The 23,442-nt window shown below is 40.3% G+C and overlaps 1 long non-coding RNA gene across 1 annotated transcript; it reads right to left on the bottom strand.

Annotated features, from left to right (window-relative positions):
- Window positions 1-1,835: 1,835 nt before the first annotated feature.
- Window positions 1,836-21,871, bottom strand: LOC116596084. The gene is made up of 3 exons (XR_004287995.1): window positions 21,839-21,871; window positions 16,162-16,249; window positions 1,836-2,356 (listed from the first exon to the last, which is right to left on the bottom strand). It is a non-coding gene; the product is annotated as an uncharacterized LOC116596084 (long non-coding RNA).
- Between the last annotated feature and the right edge of the window lie 1,571 nt (window positions 21,872-23,442).

The following is a 23,442-nucleotide window of genomic DNA, read 5'->3' as shown; positions in this document are numbered from 1 at the left end:
TGTCTGGGAGACTTGGAAAGGAAAAGAGAGTTGGAGGGGGGGCAGTTAGGGGTTGCTGAGGGTTAAGGGTTTCCATCGGAAAGGGGTCCCGGATACGTGTTCCTTCAGGAATCCAGGATAGGGTCTGACCAAAGGTCAGTGACCAGTGAATTATAGGTGCTATTTCCTTAACTGCTGAAGGTAGGGAGCGTTGATGCCAGCGTCAGCTTCGGTTTGTTTGAAGCTAATGTTCTAGAACATGTTTGGGACCCGGCTCTTAGTCATTGTCAGGTGTTTGGGGGCCAAGGACGAAACTCAGAGAATGCTTAACTCTCTTGTTTCCCTCTTGGAGTGGGAATGCAGCTTCTCTGGTTTTTACTCAGATGCCAGGTGAAATATAGAATGTGAGTAAATTGGGCCTAGCAGGAAAACAGCAGAAATGGAGCCTTTTCAGTTTCCCTGCCTCACTGTTGTCTACTCCAGCTATGCCAGCTCTCTCAAATTATAGAAGAGGAAAAGGAGCCAGGAGGTCACACAGCTAGTGGATGGCGGAACCAATGCTTAGAGCCAGGTCTTCTGACTTTGAATCTAAGGAATTTAGACAAAGGAAATTAAGATAGATCAATTTAAATACAGAATCATAGGACCTTCTAGCCACAAAAATGCATTAAAGATAGTTTGAGATAGCATTTGATCCCACAAAGAAGTTCTTCAAAAAGATCCCAGTTCTTCAAAAAGGCTTCTTTTGCTAAGGAGGAGAGGAAATGAATAGAATATAAAAACAGGAGGGAGTATGGAGAGTATGTGCCTAAGAATAAAGCAGTTCTTTCAAAGTCAGCTCATGAATACTTTACTTATCTAGATGTCCTTAAATCAGCAAATGTGACCACTGGGAACAAAAGCTGTGATCTACAAGGAAAAATACGAAATGTCTCATACAAATCACAAAAGGCTGCAAGATGGTAATATAGCTCCACAAAGAAGAACAATTGTTTTTTCTATGAGTGAACAACTACGTGTTAAGGTTTGAAAGGGGGCAAGTAATGGGGAAGCAGACACAAGCATCAACAAGGTTCAACAACTCTTGATCTGGGGATCAAGAGGAGCTTCCTTACTGGAAGAGCTGACAGAGAGAAGGTGGTTTGGATCTCAGCCAGATGCATTTCCCAATACATCTTCCCTGAGCTGAATTTGGCTAGCTAGTTTCTGACATAGCCAGGCATCTCCGGGTCTCTCTTGTAGGGACAGGGTTGCTCAGGAGGAGTCTGGATGACTGGCCATTCCCAAAGCGGGAGCATTGAGAGCTTATTCTGCATTCTTACCAAGCAGTGAAATCACTTTTTGCTTAGGAAGAGGGAGAGGGGACAAAGACTATATATCCTTCTGGCAGGAGACGTTCCCTCCTCTTGGTGGAAATGTGAGAAGAAAAGGGTAAATGTTCCATGCCAACACCATGCAAGATTATTACAAGATTTATTTCAATAGTCTAGTGAAAGAGAAAACTAGAAAACTTCATTTAACTAATGACAAAATATATAAATGAGTAGATTTTATAAAATCAGTAAACCTAGAAAATCTGTTCCAACACCTTGCTACACACCTTAGGGTAATTGTGTGTCAAGAACAAAAAAATGGGGGCACCTGGGTGGCTCAGTGGGTTAAGCCTCTGCCTTCGGCTCAGGTCATGATCTCAGGGTTCTGGGATCGAGCCCCGCATCAGGCTCTCTGCTCAACAGGGAGCCTGCTTCCTCCTCTCTCCCTGCCTGCCTGTCTGCCTACTTGTGATCTCATCTGTCAAATAAATAAATAAAATCTTTAAAAAAAAAAAGAACAAAAAAAAATGGTACGTTCTGGAAGCCTGATGTTACTGCTTCTATCCCACTTATCTTCTGACTCACTTCCTAGAATCACCCTCCACCCATAATCCCAGGTTTACCATGGAAGTAGTCACCTTGTACCGTCATGCTACTGCTCCCTGACTACAGTCAATGAGGACACACCTAATGCGTTGGAACATTACTCTCTTCTGAGATATTCTGGGAGCCCCGAGCTGGTGAGAGCTCAAGCTTGGGCCCGCAACATGTAAATCTCAGCAGTTACTGGTTTTCAGTCATGTGGACTGGGGAAATGGTCTGTGCTCAAAGGGAGTAAGGCTAACATGTGGACAGAAATGGAAAGAAACAAGAAGAGAGCCCGTTGTTTTAACTTCAATTTATTCTTGATGCTCCTTTGCACTCCTGATCTTGAGTTCCATCAGGGACCACCCCCGCCAGCTTCTTTTAATTATTTCCCTTCTTGCTTGAGCTAGTTAGAGCAGATTTCTGTTATTTGCAGCTGAAGGAATGTGTAGGACACATGCTCAGAAAAGCCAAGGAAGCTGTGAGGACGGAAAAGTGGTCATTATATCAAGTGACAGGAGTAAAGAACCTTGTGATTCAAGACACCCACTTCATCCTTCTAGAGACCTTGCTTTTACACCAAAACAATGAAGGAGTTGAATTACGTGATCACAGTAGCACAGCTGACCCTTGAACAACAGAGGTTTGAACTGTGTGGGTCCACTTACATGCAATCTTTTTTCAATACAGTACAGTGTTATAAATGCATTTTTTTCTTCTTTAAGATTTTCTTCCTTTTTTTTTTTTGGAGTAGTTGGCACATGATATTATATTAGTCTCAGGTGTACAACATAGTGGTTCAACAACTCTGTACCTATGCCAGGCTCACACAAGTGTAGCCATCATCTGGCTCCATACAATGCTATTACAATACCATTGACTAGGTTCCCTACGCTGTATCTTTTATTCCTGAGACCTAGTCATTCCATACCTGGAAGCCTGCACCGTCCGTTTCCGGTCACCCCTTTTGCCCATCCCCCTCCACTCTCTTATGATTTTCTTAACATTTTGTTTTCTCTAAGTTACTTTACTGTAAGAATGCAGCATACAACACATGTAACACACGAAGTACATGATAACAAACTGCTTATGTTATCAGTAAGGTTTCTAGTCACCAGTCAGCTATACTGGTTTTTTATGAGGGGGTCTAAAGGATTATATACAGATTTTTGACTGTGCTGGAGTTAGCACCCCTAATCCTCAAGTTGTTCAAGGATCAACTGTGCTTTTAAAAATCTTGTTCCAATTCCTTCTGGCCCTCCTGGTTTCTAATGCAAAATCCATAGTTATTGTTCCCTGGTAAGTAATGTGTCATTTCCATGGCTGCTTTTAAGGTTTTTTTCCTTTATTTTGAAACTGCTATGATGTGGCACGGCTGGGGTTTTTTTTTAAGGCTTATCCTGTTTTGGACTCACTGAGCTTTTTGCATATGTAGCTTTAGGTAACCCATCAAATTTGAGCATTTCAGCCATGATTTCTTCAAGCATTTTTTCTGTACCACATTCTTTCTCCTTTCTTTCTTGGACTTTAATGACAAATATTAGACTTTTTCCCCCCTTTATTATTTTTTCATAGACCCCTGTATCTTTGTTCAGTTTTTCAAATTTTTTTTCTATGTTGCAAATAACAGATGTGAGTATGTGAAGGATCTTGAGATAGGAAGTCTATTCTGGATTATCTGGGTGGGCCCAAAGTAATCACAAGCATCCTTATAAAAGGAAGACAGGACTATGGGGGACAAAAAAGGTCTACAACAGAAGCTGTGTTTGGGGTGATGTGCTTTGAAACTGGAGAAAGGGACCATGCTGGAAGAGGGGGGCGCCTGGGTGGCTCAGTGGGTTAAGGCCTCTGCCTTCAGCTCAGGTCATGGTCTTAGGGTCCTGGATCAAGCCCCTCATTGGGCTCTCTGCTCAGCAGGGAGCCTGCTTCCTCCTCTCTCTCTCTGTCTGTCTCTGCCTACTTGTGATCTCTCTCTCTGTCAAATATATAAATAAAATCTTAAAAAAAAAAAAAAGCCAGAAGAGGCAAGAAAATGGATTCTTCTCCTGAGCCTCCAAAAGAAATGCAGTCCTGCTGACATCTTTATCTTAACCCTGTAAGAGTAACTTCTGATGTCTGATCCTCATGACTGTAAGATATGACATTCGTTTTGTTTTAAATCACTATATTTGTAGTAATTTGTTATAAAAGCAATATGAAACAAATAGAATTCATGTAGTAACTTAAATTTTTTTTTTTTTTTGATTACTGTTATTACGATTTGGATCTTTCTGTTTTCTGTTTCTTCACCAAGACTTCATCCTCTCCTTCGTTTCAGGAATATTCATACTTATGACAATTTTATAATAATTGCTTTAATGTCTTTTTTTTTTTAGGTAATTCCAATATCTGTGTCATTTTAGTATTGCTGTCTGTTCATTGTTTTTTTTCCCAAGTGAGTTGAGATTTCCTTTTTTTTTTTTTTTAATATGCCAAGTAATTTTGGATTGTATCTGGACATTTGATGTGATGTTGTTTAAATCCATTGGAAAATGTTGATATTTTTGTGTTAGCAGGGATTGACCTGGTTTAATTAGGGTCATGAGATCTGACCGACCACGTGTGGATTGTATTTTTAACATCAGTTCCCTTCCCAAAAGTCTTAAGTGCTATTCAGATCTGTTGCACATACGCCCCCAGTGGCCAGTATGGGCCCTGGGGATGGTCTGTCTCACTGTAGTTCTAAGTGTATGGTGGTATGCTATTTTAGGGTCAGATTCAGACATGCATAACAGGGGATGGTCCAGGATTTCATAAAACTCAATGGGGTCATCTTCTTGAACTCTTTATCCCTCAAGTCATACAGCACACTTACCCCTGTCTCTATTGCGTGTGTGTGTTTTTTTTTTTAAAGACTTTATTTATTTGACAGAGAGAGAGATCACAAGCAGGCAGAGAGGCAGGCAGAGAGAGAGAGGAGGAAGCAGGCTCCCTGCTGAGCAGAGAGCCCGATGTGGGACTCGATCCCAGGACTCCGGGATCATGACCTGAGCCGAAGGCAGTGGCTTAACCCACTGAGCCACCCAGACACCCCTATTGCGTGTGTTTTAAACACAATTTTAAGTGCATTACAGAAGGCTTATGACAGAGATTTCCTTAATACACTTTTCTCAAAGTAGCATGCACATATCTGTTATAACCATCATTAGTACTTTTCCCCCCTTTTTTAGAGGGTGGTAGGGGCAGAGGGAGAGGGAGAGATAAAGTCTTAAGAGGCTCCATGTTTAGCGCCAAGCCCCATGTGGCGTTTAATCTCACAACCCTGAGATTGTGACCTGAGCCAAAATCAAGAGTCAGATGTTTAACCCACTGAGACATTCAGGCACCCCTTTACTACATTTGTTAAATTCTTTAGGGGCACCTGGGTGGCTCAGTGGGTTAGAGCCTCTGCCTTTGGCTCAGGTCACGATTCCGGGGTCCTGGGATCGAGCCCCACATTGGGCTCTCTGCTCAGCAAGGAGCCTGCTTCCTCCCCTCTCTCTCTGCCTGCTTGTGATCTCTGTCAAATAAGTAAATACAATCTTTAAAAAAAATTCTCTAAATGAATTACGAATAGCAATCACATCCATTCCCCCCCCCTTTTTTTTTTTTAAAGATTTTTATTTATCAGGGCTCCTGGGTGGCTCAGTGGGTTAAGCCTGAGCCTTTGGCTCAGGTCATGATCCCAGGGTCCTGGGATTGAGCCCTGTATAGTGCTCCCTGCTCAGTAGGGAGCCTGCTTCCCCCTCCCTCTCTGCCTACTTGTGATCTCTCTCTCTTGGTTAAATAGGTAAATGAAATCTTAAAAAAAAAAGATTTTTATTAACCTATTTGACAGAGAGAGAGAGCGAGAAAGAGAGCGAGCACTCAAGCAGGGGGAGCAGCAGGAAGAGGGAGAAGCAGGCTCCCCGCTGAGCAGGGATCTTGATGTGGGACTCAATCCCAGGACCCTAGGATCATGACCTGAGCTGAAGGCAGACACTCAACCAACTGAGCCACCCAGATGCCCCATATCCATTACCTTTAAAAAGACTGCTTTGTGTGTAGCAGATGGATGGCACTCTTACAGTCACTGTTATTACATGTGTTTCTAAACCCTTCTCTTGATGCATTACAGAAGAACTAAGTATCCTTAGAACACTTAATAATATCTTTTACAGGGGAACCTGGGTTGGCTTAGTCAGTTAAGCCTCTGCCTTTGGCTCAGGTCATGATCTCAGGGTCCTGGGATCAAGCCCCTTGTTGGGCTCACTGTACATTGGAGAGTCTGCTTCTCCCTCTCCCTCTGCTCCACCCCCAGCTCATGCTCTCTCTCTGTTAAATAAATAAAATCTTAAAAAAAATCCTCTACAGGATAAAATCCAACCTCCTCAAGTCTAACTGATGTAATGAGATGGGTAGAGGCCATTTGATGGGTCACAATTGCCAATAGGAAGTGAACTGACTGCTTCCTGACCTGATAATATTCAGGTCAAATAAAAATGAAGGTGAGTACCATGCTGTCTCCTTCAGTGTGGGGCAGGATTAGTTTGGACCTTTATCTCACACCTAAAGAATAAGTCCCACCAAATAGGAGTTTGCATTCAATTAAAATTCCACTGTGTTAGGGTGACAACGATATATCAAAAATATAAAAGCAAGGAGCGCCTGGGTGGCTCAGTGGGTTAAGCCGCTGCCTTCGGCTCAGGTCATGATCTCAGGGTCCTGGGATCGAGTCCCGCATCGGGCTCTCTGCTCAGCAGGGAGCCTGCTTCCTCCTCTCTCTGCCTACTTGTGATCTCTCTCTGTCAAATAAATAAATAAAATCTTTAAAAAAAAATAAAAGCAAGAAAATAATTTATTTCAAAAAGCAACTTTGATATTAGTTTATTAGAGCAATGCAGGCTTGTTGAAAAAAATTAAGATAACTAAAGATAATGTATAATTTAGAAGCTGAAAGTACTCATGGCTCTTTTTCTGGTCATGAAATGAACCAAGCTGTATACTTTGCTTTTGAGATATTTACTTTAAAAGTGTTATGTTTCCTGTTATTGTTTCTAAAAATGAAATGTCCACAACTTTCATGTTGCTCTCTCACACACAAAAGAAATATACAAAGAAGTTGTTTTTTACTTAATGTAGTTCTCAGATTGTTTTTTCTTGAGTCTGAATTTTAAACAAATTTTAGAAAGGAAATTTATTGAAGAATGGCCCAAGAAGTGGAAATAACCTATCATACAAAAATAGTAGAATTAATAAACAAATTATAGATAGTTTTACATGTACTACCATACTTTATTATTTATTTATTTTTAAAATTCAAACAATATTTATTTATTTATTTGAGAGAGAGCGAGAGAGAGAGCACATGCTCAAGCACGAGCAGTGTGGAGGAGGAGAGAGAGAAACAGACTCCCTGCTGAGCACAGAGCCTGACAAGGGGCTTGATCCCAGGACCTGGGATCTTGACCTCAGTCAAAGGCAGATGCTTAACTGACTCAGTCACCAGCGCACCCCCACCATACCTTAAAGCCAGGCAGATATTAAAATGAGTGAACTAGATCTATACGTACGGATGTGAATCAACCTCAAAACAATGTTAAATCTAAACAATGTTGTAAATGGTTAAGAACAGTGGGGTACCATCAAGTACACACACATACCCAACATAATGCCACATTGAATCTGGATGTGAACACATGTAATGAAAGTTTAAAATATGAATAGGAATGATAACCTCAAGATAGTGGTTACCTCTGGGGATAAAATGGAAAGAGAGAGTAAAGATCTAGAGCTTCAGCTGAAACAAAAAAGAAACAAAAGTCCCAAAACATGGGTGGCAAAAGATTAACATCTGTTAATTTGCGGTGCTGTGTGGATCGCAAGTATGTTACTTTCTATATGTTATAGTTAAAATGGATAATGATGATGATGATCATGGACAGAGAGGTTAGGAAACCTTCCTTCCTTTGACTGTTAAGAGAATATTTGGGGGCATCTGGGTGACTGAGTTAAATGTCTAACTCTTGATCTCAGCTCAGGTCTTGATCTCAGCATCTTGATCTAGGGGTCATGAGTTCAGGCCATGGGCTGGGCTCCATGCTGGGCTACTTTAAAAAAAAAAAAAAGGCCATTTGATTCATCCTTATGCTTTTTCTGCTAAAAGATAAGATTTTTTTTTATGATGTAGCAATTTTGTAAAGGAAACTTAATTTTTGAATAGTTATACATTTACAGAGAAACTGCAAAGATAGTAGAGTGAGTTTTCATAGACTCATATACTTATTATAAACATTAGTATGGTAAATCTGCCACAATTAATGAACTAATATTCACACATTATTTTAAACTGAAGTCTGTACTTTATTCAGATTTCTCAGTTTTTAAAAATCTAATATCTTTTTTCTATTTCAGCATCTCATCCTGGAAATCACAATACATTTAGCCATCATGTTTCCTTCGGCTCCCAGACTAACTGCGATTTTGTAGAATGTCCCTCGGTTGAAGTTTCTACTGTGTCCTTATTTTACCACTCTGAGCGAAGTGTAGAACTTCTTACCACTTTTATATCTCATTTCTTTTCCCCCACTTTATAATATAGTTGTCTTAAATATTTCTCCTGCATACATTCAAAACCACACCAGTGTTATACTTTTTTAAAACCAGCAAATATAATTTTAAAAACTCAGAGAAATGCCTATTGTATGTACCTGTATTTTAACTTGCCATGTTCTTTCTTCTTTCCTGATGCTTCCAGGCTCTTTCTTTTATCATTTTCCTTTTGTTTAGAGAACTTCTTTCGGCCATTCTTTTATTTTTTTTTCCAAGATTTTATTTATTTATTTGAGAGAGTGAGAGAAAGCATGAGAGGGGAGAAGGTGAGAGAGAGAAGCAGACGCCCCATGGAGCTGGAGCCTGATGTGGCACTCGATCCCAGGACTCCAGGATCATGACCTGAGCTGAAGGCAGTTGCTTTACAAACTGAGCCACACAGGTGCCCTTCCTTCTTTTTTAAAAAAATTTATTTTTCATTTAAATTCAATTAATTAAAATGTAATATATTATTAGTTTCAGAGGTAGAGGTCAGTGATTCATCAGGCTTATATAATACCCAGTGTTCATTACATTACATTCCCTCCTTAATGTCTATCACCCAGTTCCCCCACCCTCTCACCACCTCCCCTCCAAGCAATTCTGTTTGTCTCCCATGATTCAGTCACTTATGGTTTGTCTCCCTCTCTGATTTCATCTTGTTTCATTTTTTCCTCTCTTTCCCTATGATCCTCTGCCTTGTTTCTTAAATTCCACACATCAGTGAGATCATATGATAATTGTCTTTCTCTGTTGACTTATTTCCCTTAGGATAATACCCTCTAATACCATCCACATTGCTACAAATGGCAAGAATTCATTTTTGATGGCTGTGTAGTATTTCATTTTATATATATATATGCCCCTTCTTTATCCATCATCTGTCAATGGACAACTGGGCTCTTTTAACAATCTGGCTATTGTGGACATGGCTGCTATAAACATTGGGGTGCACGTCCCACTTTGGATCACTACATTTGTTATCTTTGGGGGTAAACCCATAGTAGTACAATTGATGGTCACAGGGTAGCTTTATTTTCAACTTTTTGCAGAACCTCCACACTATTTTCCAGAGTGGCTACACCAGCTTGCATTCCCACCGACAGTGTGAGAGGGTTCCCCTTTCTCTGCATCCTTGCCAACATCTGTTGTTTCCTGACTTGTTAATTTTAGCCATTCTGACTGGTTTAAGGTGGTGTCTGATAAGACATTTACAAATATCTTCTCTCATTCTTTCAGTTATCTTTTGGTTTTGTCAACTGTTTGCTTTACTGTGCAAAAGCTTCTTGTCTTGATAAAGTCCCAATAGGTCATTTTTGGCTTTGTTTCCCTTGCCTTTGGAGCTGTGTCTAGCAAGAAATTGAGGCAGCCGAGGCACAGAGTTTGCTACCTGTTTTCTCCTCTAGGATTTTGATGGATTCTTGTCTCACATTTAGGTCCATTTTGAGTCTGCTTTTGTGTATGGTGTAATTCTTCTGCATGTGGCTATCCAATTTTCCCAACACCATTTGTTGAAGAGACTGTCTTTTTTCCACTGGATAGTCTTTCCTGTTTTGTCAAAGATTAATTGGCCATAGAGTCGAGGGTCCATTTCTTGGTTCTCTATTCTGTTCCATTGATCTACATGTCTGTTTCTGTGCCAGTACCATACCATCTTGATGATTACAGCTTTGTAATAGAGCTTGAAGTTTGGGATTGTGATGTCACCAGCTTTGGTTTTCTTTTTCAACATTCCTTTGGCTATTTGGGGTATTTTCTGGTTCCATACAAATTTTAAGATTATTTGTCTCGGCCCCGTGAAACCAGTTGATGGTATTTTGATAGGGATTGCACTGAATGTAAAGATTGCTCTATTTGTTCTTCCAATCCATGAGCATGGAACATTTTTCCATTTCTTTGTGTTTTCTCCAATTTCTTTCATGAGTTCCCTATAGTTTTCTGAGTACAGATCCTTTGCCTCTTTTGTTAGCTTTATTCCTAAGTATCTTACAGTTTTGGGTGCAATGGTAAATGGGATCGACTTCTTAATTTCTCTTTCTTCTGTCTCATTGTTCATGTATAGAAATGCAACTGATTTTTGTGCACTGATTTTATATCCTGCCACTTTGCTGAATTCCAGTATGAGTGCTAGCAATTTTGGGGTGTAGTCTTTTGGGTTTTCCACAGAGTATCATGTCATCTGCAAAAAGTGAGAGTTTTACTTCTTTGCTGATTTGGATGCCTTTTATTTCTTTGTATTGTCTGATTGCTGAGGTTAGGACTTCTAGTACTATGTTGAACAACAATGGTGAGAGTGGACAAACCTGTGATGTTCCTGACCTTAGGGGGAAAACTCTCAATTTTTCCCCATTGAGAATGATATTCACAGTGGGCTTTTGTATGTGGCTTTTATGATATTGAGGTATCATATCTGTAGCCCTACACTGTGAAGAGGTTTTTTTTTTTTTTAAGATTTTATTTATTTATTTGACAGACAGAGATCACAAGTAGGCAGTGAGAGAAGGAGAAGCAGGCTCCCCGCCAAGCAGAGAGCCCGATGTGGGACTCGATCAAAGGACCCCGGGATCACGACCTGAGCTGGAGACAGAGGCTTCAGCACACTGAGTCACACAGGCGCCCCACTGTGAAGAGTTTTAATCAAGAAAGGATGCTATATTTTGTCAAATTTCTTTTTGCATCTGTTGAGAGTATCATATGGCTCTGTCCTTTCTTTTATTAATCTGATTTATCATTTTGGTTGATTTGTGGATGTTGAACCAAACTTGCAGCCCAGAAATCCCACTTGGTAGTGCTGAATAATCCTTTTAATGTACTGTTGGATCCTATTGGCTAATATTCTGGTAAGAATTTTTGCATCCATGTTCATCAGGGATATTGGTCAGTAATTCTCCTTTTTGGTGGGGTCTTTGTCTGAATTGGGGATCAAGGTAATGGCTGGCCTTAGAAAGAGTTGAGAAGTTTTCTTTCTATTTCTATTTTTTGAAACAGCATCAGAAGAATAGGCATTAATTTTGCTGTAAATGTTTGGTAGGATTCCCCTGGGAAGCCATCTGACTCTGGACTCTTCCTACTTGGGAGAATTTTTTTTTTTTAAAGATTTTATTTATTTATTTGAGAGAGAGAGACAGTGAGAGAGAGCATGAGCGAGGAGAAGGTCAGAGGGAGAAGCAGACTCCCCATGGAGCTGGGAGCCCGATGCGGGACTCGATCCCGGGACTCCGGGATCATGACCTGAGCCGAAGGCAGTCGTCCAACTAACTGAGCCACCCAGGCGTCCCCTACTTGGGAGATTTTTGATGACTGCTTCAATTTCCTTGCTGGTTTGGACACCTGGGTGGCTCAGTTGGTTAAGCCACTGCCTTTGGCTAGGGTCATGATCCTAGAGTTCTGGGATTGAGTCCCACATTGGGTTCCTTGCTCAGTGGGGAGCCTGCTTCTTTCTCTGCCTCTGCCTGCCACTCTGCCTGCTTGTGCTCTCTCTCTCTGACAGATAAATAAATAAAATCTTAAAAAATTAAAAAAATTTTCTTTGCTGGTTATGGGTCTGTTCAGGTTTTCGGTTTCTTCCTGGCTTAGTTTTGGTAGTTCATACCTCTCTAGGAATGCATCCATTTCTTCCAGATTGCCTAATTTGTTGGCATATAGTTACTCATAATATGTTCTTATAATTGTTTGTATTCCTTTGGTGTGGACTGTGATCTCTCCTCTTTCATTTTATTTATTTTGGTCCTTTCTCTTTTCTTTTTGATAAGTCAGGCCATCAGTTTATTAATCATTAATTGTTTCAAAGAACCAGATCCCAGTTTTGTTGGTCTGTTCTATTGTTCTTTTGGTTTCTATCTCATTGATTTCTGCTCTGACCTTTATTCTCTTCTCCTGCTGGGTGTAGGCTTTATTTGCTGTTCTTTCTCCAGCTCCTTTAGGTGTAGGGTTAGGCTGCTTATTTGAGACCTTTCTTGTTTCTTGAGAAAGGCTTGCACTGTTATCTACTTCCCTCTTAGGACCGCCTTTGCTGCATCCCAAAGGTTTTGAACACTTGTATTTTTGTTTTCACTTGTTCCATGAATTGTTTTAGATTCTAACTTCCTGGTTGACTATTCATTCTTTAGTAGGATGCTCTTTAGCTCCCATGTATTTGAGTTCTTTCCAACTTTCTTCTTGTGATTGAGTTCCAGTTTCAAAACACTGTAGTCTGAATATATGCAGGGAATGATCCCAGTCTTTTGGTACCAGTTGAGACCTGATCTGTGACCCAGGATGTGACCTATTCTGGAGAATGTTCCATGTGTGAAGAATGTGTATTCTATTGCTTTAGGATGGGACGCTCTGAATATATCTGTGAAGTCCATCTGGTCCAGTGTGTCATTCAAAGCCCTTGTTTCTTGTTGATCTTCTGCTTAGATTATCTATTACAATGGGGGGGGTGTTAAAGTCCCCTACTATTACTGCATTATTATCAATGTGTTTCTTTGATTTGTTATTAATTGGCTTACATAATTGGCTGCACCTATGTTAGGGGTATAAATATTTACAATTATTAGATCTTCTTGTTGGATAGACCCTTTAATTATGATATAGTATACTTCCTCATCTTTTATTACAGTCTTTGGTTTAAAATCTAATTTGTTTGATGTAAGGATTACCACCCCAGCTTTCTTTTGATGTCCATTAGCATGATAAATGGTTTTCCATCCCCTCAGTTTAAATCTGGAAGTGTCTTTGGGTCTAAAATGAGTCTCTTGCAGACACCATATCAATGGGTCTTGCTTTTTTATCCAACCAGATATCCTATGTCTTCTGATGGGGGCATTTAGCCCACTTACATCCAGGGTAACTATTGAAAGATTTGTCTTTAGTGCTATTGTATTACCTGTAAAGTCTCTGTCTGTATATTTCTCTGTTCCTTTCTGGTCTATGTTACTTTTGGGTTCTCTCTTCACTTAAAGGATCCCCTTTAATATTTTTTGCAGTGCTGGTTTAGTGATCACAAATTTTTCATTTCTCTTTGTCCTGGAAGCTTTTTTATCTCTATTTTGAGTGATATTCTTACTGAATAAAGTATTCTTGGTTGCACATTTTTCTTATTTAGCACCCTGAACATATCATGCCAGTACTTTCTGGCCTCCCAGGTCTCTGTGGATAGAACTGCTGCCAGTCTAATGTTTCTATCCTTGTAGCTATGGACCTCTTGTCCTAAACTGCTTCCAGGCTTCTCACTTTGTCTCTGAGATTCGCAAGTTTCACTATTATATGACAAGGTGTTGACTTACTTTCATAGATTTTTTTTTTAAGATTTTTTTTTTTTTTTTTTGATTTGACAGAGATCGCAAGTAGGCAGAGAGGCAGGCAGAGAGAGGAGGGGAAGCAGGTTCCCTGCTGAGCAGAGAGCCCGATGCGGGGCTCCATCCCAGGTCCCTGAGATCATGACCTGAGCCAAAGGCAGAGGCTTTAACCCACTGAGCCACCCAGGCGCCCCATTTTCATTGATTTTAAGGGGGAGATTCTCTGTGGTTCCTGGACTTGAAGGCTGCTTCCTTCCCCAGATTAGGGACATTATCTACTATAATTTGCTCCAATATCCTTCTACCTGTCCCCCCCCACCTTCTTCTGGGATCCCAATTATTCTAATATTCCTTTGCTTTACCATATTACTTATCTTTCCATTTCTCCCTTCACGATCCAGTAGTTGTTTATCTTTCTTTTTCTCAGCTTCTTTATTCTCCATCATTTTGTCTTCTATATCACTAATTCTCTCCTCTGCCTCATTTATCCTAGCAGTTAGAGCCTCCACTTTTGATTGCATCTCATTAATAGCCTTTTTGATTTCAACTTGTTTGGATTTTAGTTCTTTTATTTCTCCAGGGATTCTCTAGTGTCTTCTGTGCTTTTTTCAAGCCTAGCTAGTATCTTTATAGTCATTATTCTGAACTCTAGTTCTGACATCTTACTTATGTCCATACTGATAAGGTCCCTGGCAGCCAGTACTGCCTTTTGTTCTCTTTTTTGAGGTGAGTTTTTCTGTCTTGTCATTTTTGGAGAAAGTAATTGCTTTTCTATTTGCAGAGTTGCAGTTATTTTCTTAGATCTCTGCTTGAGTTCACAGGTGTTCAGAATGATTTGATAGCTATCTAGCTGAATTCCTGGAACCAAACTAAACTAAGGTCTCCTACTCCTCCACCATCTAACTAATATATAATGTTGAATTCAAATTCAAATACTACTGAATTTTAAATTTTTCCCACCAAGACAGCTCAGTTGTTGGAGAAGCAATGTTGATCTGTTTGGGACAAGAAGGTAGAGCCCCCAGCATTCCCCCTAAGAGCCCTGTGCTGAGCTCAAGAAGGATTTAGAAGTATTTGCAGCTTTTTGGTCTTGAAGACCACAGGAAGAGCCAGGGTCATAAAGGAAGGCTGCCTGGGAAAAACCTGCACAGTTTTTGAGCCTCAGGGAAGGAGAGTCCCAAAGTAGTTCTGGCTTGGACCCAACCCCCTCTGGGCACACCTCTGTCAGACTCCATGGTCTTGCCTGCAGTAATTTATCTAGATCCCGTCATCCTCTTCCAGCTCCTCCTCAGTCTTCCCAGTACCTTTGAGAGCAATACGTCTTCAGGGCCAGGGTGATGATGGCCATGGCTGCCAGGGACTCCAGCCACAGACACCTTCTTTATGAGAGAATTATTTCTTCTAATATATTTCTAGGCTTTCATTTCTAAAATAAAGTCTTTACTAGTAGCACTTCATTAAGCTTAAAGGTTGTGCCTGTACAAAGATGGAATTTTTAAAATTACTGATTAAAAGTGCCTTTATCCTACTTAATTCTTCCCTTGGCTTTTTAATCTATTTCCTTAGTTACAAGCCTTATTCCTTTCTAGGAATTTGGGCTCTTTTTGAATCCATTTTAATGTCTTCATTCTTTATTTCAAAATTTTCTAGAAAAACTGTTGTTTCTTTCTTTCCTTTTTTTTTTTTTTTTTTAAAGATTTTATTTATTTATTTGTTAGAGAGAGAGAGAGAGAACGCACAAGCAGGGGGAGCAGCAGGCAGAGGGAGAAGCAGACTCCCCACTGAGCAGGGAGCCTGATGCGGGACTTGATCCCAGGATGCCTGAGCTGAAGGCAGATGCTCAACCGACTGAACCACCCAGGTGTCCCTGTGGTTTCTTTCTGTTGATTACCCACCTACTGATTTAAGAGGGGACTGGCTGGTGGCTACCTTAATGGCTTACTTCTCAAATGATTCTCTTTGGCCTTTCTTATTCCCATTCTCATTTCCCAGGAAGAGAAATCCCGCATGAGAAATTTGCTGTTGCTTACATCAAAAACTTACAACTATCTTCCCATAGATAAGAGACAGGTTATCCTAAACAAGCGCCCTATTAACATGGGTCCCTTCCTACTTCGTAAAATGTTAGACCTTTACAGTTTTATACATACTGCAGGATTTTATAGTTCTACAGTTTTAGCTTTGCAAATTTGCCATAATGTTCTGGTAGATAGTCTTAAAAAGTTATTCAAAGCAACTTTACCTAAAATAATAAAAAGCTCATAAATTATAAACACTGAGTTCATGATATTCTTCTGTCTTTCTCTGGTCATCAATAGACGTTTGATTGTAGGAAGTATGCATATGTTATTTTGTGCTTTTCTTTGGAATATATTGTTATTTTACTTTTAGAAATCAAGATAAAATTCACTTACCATAAAATTTTAAAGGGTACATTTCAATAGTTTTTAGTATATTCATAAGGGGTGCAACCATCACTAATTCCAGAACGTTTTCATCACCCTAAAAGAAACACCATACTGATTAGTAGTTATTCCCAATCTTGTTCACCCTCATCCCCTGGCAATCACTAATTCACTTTCTAATCCACTTTCTGTCTCTATGGATTTACAAATTCTGGACATCTCATACAAGTGAAACCACATAGCATACGGTCTTTTGTGCCTGGCCTCCTTCACTTAGCATAATGTTTACAGGTTCATCCATGTTGTAGCAAGCCTCAGTCCCTCATTCCTTTTTATGGGTGAATAATATCTCATCGATTGGATACACATCTGTTTTGTTTACATATTCATCAGTTGATGGACATTTAGGTTGCTTCCATTTTTTGGCTATGATGAATAATGCTCCTCTGAGCATTTATGTACAGGTTTTGAGGCATATACCAAGGAGTGGTATTGCTGGGTCGTATGGTAACTCTGTCTAACTTTTTAGGCACCAGCAACAACACACAATTCTAATTTCTCCTCTCCTTGCCAACACTTGTTATTTTCTGGAGTTCCCTCTATTTTTTTTTTTTTAACCCACTCACTGATCTTTTTAATGATTATATATTTTATCACATTGATTTACCACAGTTTATAGTTTGGGTCTTTAATTCATTAGAATTTTGACTATTTGCATTTCCCCCGGCAATGATAAATATGGCTCTTTCTAACTCTTGACAATAAAGATTCTTTTCTTTCATATTATTTCCTGAAAGTATTTTCTTCCAATGTGGGATTGCTAAGGCTACGAATATGAAGAGTCTTATATCACTTGTTGCTACAAGCAACATACATTTCTTTATTCCCTCACAGCCCAATTTAATTCAGTAAAAACTTACTAAGGCCCCCCTCTTTCTTGTCACTCACTGCCTGTGGAGGTGGCAGCTGTCTTCTACTCAGCATCATGACTGCCCTCAGATTTCTGGCGAAGCCCAACATTGTTAAAAAGAGGACCAGGAAGTTCATCTGGCACTGTCAGACCAATATTATCAAAATAAAGTGCAACCAGGGGTGCCTGGGTGGCTCCGTCGGTTAAAAGTCTGCCTTTAGCTCAGGTCATGATCTCAGGGTCCCCGGATGGAGCCCCATGTCAGGCTCCCTGCTCTCAGGGAGCCTGCTTCTCCCTCTCCTCCTTGCTCATGCTCTCTTTCTTTCTCTCTCTCTCTCTCATAAGTAAAAAAAAAATCTTAAAAAAAAAACTTGGGTGCAACTGGTGGAAATCCAGAGGCACTGACAATAGGGTGCACAGAAGGTTTGAGGGACAGATCTTGATGCCCCAGCATTGGCTTTGGGAGCAACACCAAAACAAAGCACATACTTCTCAGTGGCTTCTGGAAATTCTTAGTCCACAGGGTCAAGGAGCTTGAAGTGTTGCTGATGTGCTACAAATCTTACTGCGCAGAATTGCTCACAATGTGTCCTCCAAGAATCGTAAAGCCATTGTGGAAAGAGCAGTCCAACTGGCCATCAGAGTCACCAATCTTCATGCCAGGGTGTGCAGCAAAGAAAATGAATAGATAGCTTATGTGCCTGTCATATTTATGTTAATAAAGCCATAAAACTACCAAAAAAAGAAAAAAGGATTTATTGAGTACTAGGCATTATGTGAGGTCCGGGCTTTACAGATGTGGTACTTAGCTTCAAGGAACTTAAAGTCCAGTAAGACAGATAAGAAAATAGGTAATTTCATAACACATAAGTATGAAGAAACAAGTATGCACAGGATGCTGTGGAAGGACAGAGAAACAGTGGGAAATCAAGCTTGCGTGCATGCGTGTTGGGAGGAGGAGTTAGAGAGGAATAAAGATGAAAGTAATTCAGAGCAATCAAGGGAGCAAGATGTTTTAAAGAAACAACAGTGGACGGTGGAAGCTGATGAAAAGTCGGATAAGAAGTCTGAAGGCAGGGCGCCTGGGTGGCTCAGTGGGTTAAGGCCGCTGCCTTTGGCTCAGGTCACGGTCCCAGAGTCCTGGGATCGAGCCCTGCATCGGGCTCTCTGCTCAGCAGGGAGCCTCTTTCCTCCTCTCTCTGCCTGCCTCTCTGCCTACTTGTGATCTCTGTCAAATAAATAAATAAAATCTCTAAAAAAAAAAAAAAGAAGTCTGAAGGTGTCCATCTGATTTAGCAACAATGCCTGGAAGCAGCAATTTCAGTGGAGCTGGTGAGGCTGGAAACCAGAATGATGAGGGTTGAGAGTGAGTGGGAGATTTGGAAGCACGAGACAGATTATGTTCAGTAAACAAAGCCTTGTGACAGGGTTTTTAACTGTTTTAGTTTTTGACATTCTTTTTCCCAATACCTTAACACAATTCAGTTTAAAACCACAACTATTGGTTTCCAAATCTGTTCCTCATGAAGTTTATTTATTTCCAGTCCTGTCTTTTAGCTGTTGTAGCTAATTTGAGGCAGTACAGTATTTGCAAAGTTGACTGTAATAATGTCTTCCCATCCTTCCGGGTAGACTTCATTGCCAGGTGACTTTGCCATTCTATTCATTAAGAGGTGAATCTGTTTTCCTTCCCATGAATCTGGGCTGGCCTGCTGATTTGCTTTGTCTATAAGAATGAGACACAAGGGACACTGTGTGACTTCTGAGCCTAGGTGTTCAAAGGCTTTGCAGTTTCCATTTATGCTGTCTTGGAATAGTAGTAAGACCAGCAAGACTAGCAGGATTGCCCAGCTAAACCTAGCCCAAAATGCTGACCTACAGAATTATGAGCAAATAAAATAGCTGTTATTCTAAGCTACTAAGTTTTGTGTGATCCATTATGTGGCAATAAATAACTTTTACATCAGCTGAACCTTTTATTTTCTTGCAGCTCATGCCAACTGGTAAGACGTCTCATAATGAAAGGCTAAGTATCATTAGTGTACTTAGAGAGCTATTTCTGTATCTCATCTTTTAGATTACTTATCTAAATATTAATTCAGTATCTCAAAGTCTTCAGAGAGTTTTGATTCCAACACTTTCTTATTCTTGAGTCAATTCTCTGTCCAAGATAAAGTATCTCACACTTTTAACAGTGAACTTTTTAAAAGGGGAGTAGTAAGGGGAGGAAGGAAGAGAGGGAGAAACCTTGAAGAGCCAAGGCACTGGATAATACTGGTTACTCATAGAATGGAGTAATAATGTACTCCTTTCCTGGAGTCCATGTATTATTCAATTTTGTATCTCCAAGGTCCATAATGGTATCTGTATTTGGCACATGGCTAGAGTTCAACAAGGATACATGAAAAGATAATGAAGTTGCTACTTCTACACATTGTTTCATATTTGTATGTCTTGTTTCCTGACAGTAGAGCCAGATTCTGCTAGAGTTCTGGTCCAGTAGGCAGCACAGCCTTGAGTACATCGAGGAAGATCTCAAAGCCTTATGCAGTAGGTATCTATGTGGGCAACTATTGCCCGAATCCCTGCCCCAGGTTTTTGGGGATTCCTACAGGAAAATGAAGCACAGCAATATTTCCTAATCTCTTGCTCTTCTTAGTTTTTTTCTTTTTTTTTTTTTTTTTTAAAGATTTTTTTATTTATTTTTCAGAGACAGAGGGAGAGAGCGCGGGCGAGCACAGGCAGACAGAGAGGCAGGCAGAGGCAGATGGAGAAGCAGGCTCCCCGCCGAGCAAGGAGCCCGATGCGGGACTCGATCCCAGGACCCCGGGATCATGACCTGAGCCGAAGGCAGCTGCTTAACCAACCGAGCCACCCAGGCGTCCCTCTTAGTTTTTTTCTGCTACTACATTTCTCTTCCACTGAAAACTAAATTACTGTCGATCTCAAGTCCAGTGATCTCAAAGTTTCATGAAGACAAAAATCATCCTTACTCCAAAATGGGGTATGTAGGGGTACCTGGGTGGTTCAGTAGGTTAAGCATCTGCCTTCAGCTCAGGTCATGATCCGAGTCCTGGGATTGCGCCCTGTTTCTGGCTCCCTGCTCAGCAGGGAGTCTGCTTCTCTCTCTCCCTCAGCCCCTCCCCCCGCCACTCATGCTCTCTATTTCTCTCAAATAAATAATAAAAATAAAATCTTTTTTTAAAATGAGGTGTCTTGTATGGCTCCAGGTTCAAACTGAAATAATAAAAAGAATGGTGGTTACATTTGGTTATAACTGCAGACCTGACATCAGATGGGCAAAAAGCAAAAAGGAATACGAAGAAAGGCATAAGAAATAAGGAGAAGGGGAGATGCCATTGTGGCTACTCATCTGAATGATTTGTACTTGGTTCACCTACAGTTCTGCCTCCAGTCTAGTGTAATAATACTGAATAATACTGAATACTGAATACTGAATAATACTGAAGAGAGGGATGTTTGTATTGGAGAGGTATCAATTCTCTGCTCAGAAAATACAGATGCTTGGGTCACTACCAGAACTTTAAGAATGCTCAAAATAAGCCCAGTATAAAATTTTGCCTGAGGAATGCCTGGGTGGTTCAGTAGGTTAAGCATTTGCCTTTAGCTCCAGTCATGATCCTAGGGTCCTGGGATCGAGTCCTGCATTGGGCTCCTTGCTTAGTGGGGAGCCTGCTTCTCCCTCTGCCTGCTGCTCCCCCTGCTTGTGCTCTCTCTCTGACAAATAAATAAAATCTTAAAAAAAACCCCCAAACTTTGCCCATTTTTTTTTAGATTTTAGATTCTTTAGGTATTTATTTTTTTAAATTTTATTTATTTATTTGACAGAGAGAGACACAGAGTGAGAGGGAACACAAGCAGGAGCAGTGGGAGAGGGAGAAGCAGGATTCCTGCTGAGTAGGGAGCCTGATTCGGGGCTCAATCCCAAGACCCTGGGATCATGACCCGAGCTAAAGGCAGATGCTTAACGACTGAGCCACCCAGGTGCCCTGTAGATTTTATTTTTAGGTAATCTCTACACCCAATGTGGGGCTTGAACTCACAACCCTGGGATCAAGAGTTGCAGCTAGGCACACCTGTCTGAGATCAGTTTTTAAAAAGAATTTTCCTTTTATGTGTAACAGTCATGCTCATGAATAATGGCTATAAAAGAAATAATAACTCATCTCTAAAACAGGAATGGTAAGTATGCAGAGAGTCTAAATAACTAGGACTGTCATTCATCTCTTACTTCATATCACAGTAGGTTCCTGGTTCTGTCTGAAACTTTACACTGATTCTCTGAGTTTTGAATGACTACAGACACAACTGAGTTTGTGTTCAAAGGTTAAGGAAACAAAAATGGCCAGAAAACCACTGGGAGGCTGGCGGGGTGACAGGTCCCAGAATACCATAGACCTTATCCACCTCCACTGACATGGGAAATAGGAGGTACAAAGTAGTATTAGCTTATGCCGAATCTCAATATATTGCACAGACCTTTTCTGTAATAAAGAATTTGATTGATGACCCACTCAAATAGAATTTCTACACTTTCTTACCTAGTAGGATTATGTTTGAGAAAATAAAAAATATAGCAAAGCCCAGGCAGAGAAACCCTAACCTAAGAGAAGGTTTACTCTAGCCAGGGAATTCCATTTTTAAGAAAAAATAAGCAACTTAATGAGGCTGTTCAGTTCTTTCCTAGTCACCCCCCACTGCCTCTAGCCTTGACTAAAAACTGACTTGTGAATTTTCCTTTTTTAAACATCTTACTTGGGTGCTTGGGTGGCTCAGTCAGTTTAGTATCTGCCTTCAGCTCAGGTCATGATCCTGGGGTCCTGGGATCAAGTCCCAAAAAAGGGCTTCTTGCTCAGTGGGGAGCTTGCTTTTCCTTCTCCCTCTGCTGGACCCTGCTTGTACTCTCTTCTTTCTCTGTCAAATAAATAAACAAAATCTTAAAAAACAAAACAAAAAACCCCAAACATCTTGCCATGGTAACTTACAGAAGCAAGGTGTAGCAGAAAAATTATTTAAAAGTTTGATGACATGTTCTCTTATTCCAATTTTGCCACAAACTGGGTGACTTTTGGGCAAGATATATAATCCTTCTGTTGTTCTGTTCTGTACAATTAGAACAACTACTTGGCCCATGGCTCAGGCTTGTTAAGATGACCTAGTGAGATGCCAAATTACTTTGAGAATCATAGAATTTATTAGCATAAGGCATCACTATTATTTTAAAATGCAAACCAAATCATCATCATTTTACAAGCTTCCTTGGGACCCTTGGCCATTTTTATGGCTTTAATAACTTATATTGGAGTGTTTAACTATATTAGTCCTTAACTTTCAATTTTCTAGATATCTCCATTTATCTGACATCCTCTTACTTAAGACTAAATAAAATAGGAATGCCGGGAATGAAAACACTTTTTTTTCCAGATTATAGTAACATTGCTTCTAGCCCAAATATATTCTGTGATGACCATTCTGGAAGGCAGAAAGTATGATCAGTGTATGAGATGTAAGAGAAACTTCAGCCGGTGAGGTGGCAGACAAGGGGTGGGTAAGCACAGGTCCTATAACAAAAGTCATTTGAGGGGAGACTGGGTGGCTCAGTTGGTGCCCCCTTTGTCTCCATGCACAGTGGGGAGTCTGCTTGAGATTCTCCCCCTCCTTCCTCCATTCTCTAAAATAAATAAATCTTTAAAAAGTCATGTGATATGAAGAATTTTTTTCTCTTCATGTTGATTAGAAGAAACACATAGGGGATGAAATCTATAGCATTTTACTAGGGACGTAGCTCCAGTCTGATGAATATATTGTCCAAAACTTGCATTTAGTGCAAAGGTGTGTCAACTTGGGATTCTTATCAGTACACAGAAGGGATTTTAAATACAGTACATGCAAAAAGGCATTACTTTTATGTCGAAGGAGGTGGTTTCATAGTTTCATAGTTTTCCTTTCATTAGAGCCAATTTCCTTCTTAAAGGGAGATCCATATTTCTAATGTCCACAAGGCAGACACTACACAGCACATCAGAGAGATCTTTGCTCATTCATTCATCAAAATGTATCAACAATGTATTACCTATAAAGCACTGGACTATAGCACATGGGGAACATTAAGATGTACAAGATACAAATCCTCTCCTTCGGAGTGAGGGGAAACAGTCATTCAAGTTTAATCTGCCATGTGCCAAGGCTGATGATAGAGGCTTTGTATCTACTACCTCATGAGAACCTTATACTTTAGAAGGTGAGCTAAGACACACGCAGAAATAATAATATACTTGGCATATGCTGAGCACCCAATAATTATCTGTTTAATGAATGAATATAAGGAACCTACGAGATCTCAAAATAATCACTCTCGT

This window comes from Mustela erminea, chromosome 7 (assembly GCF_009829155.1).
Source record: "Mustela erminea isolate mMusErm1 chromosome 7, mMusErm1.Pri, whole genome shotgun sequence".
NCBI lineage: Eukaryota > Metazoa > Chordata > Mammalia > Carnivora > Mustelidae > Mustela > Mustela erminea.
The sequence above is the reverse complement of the archived record's forward strand: the minus strand, read 5'-3'. Positions and strand labels throughout refer to the sequence as shown.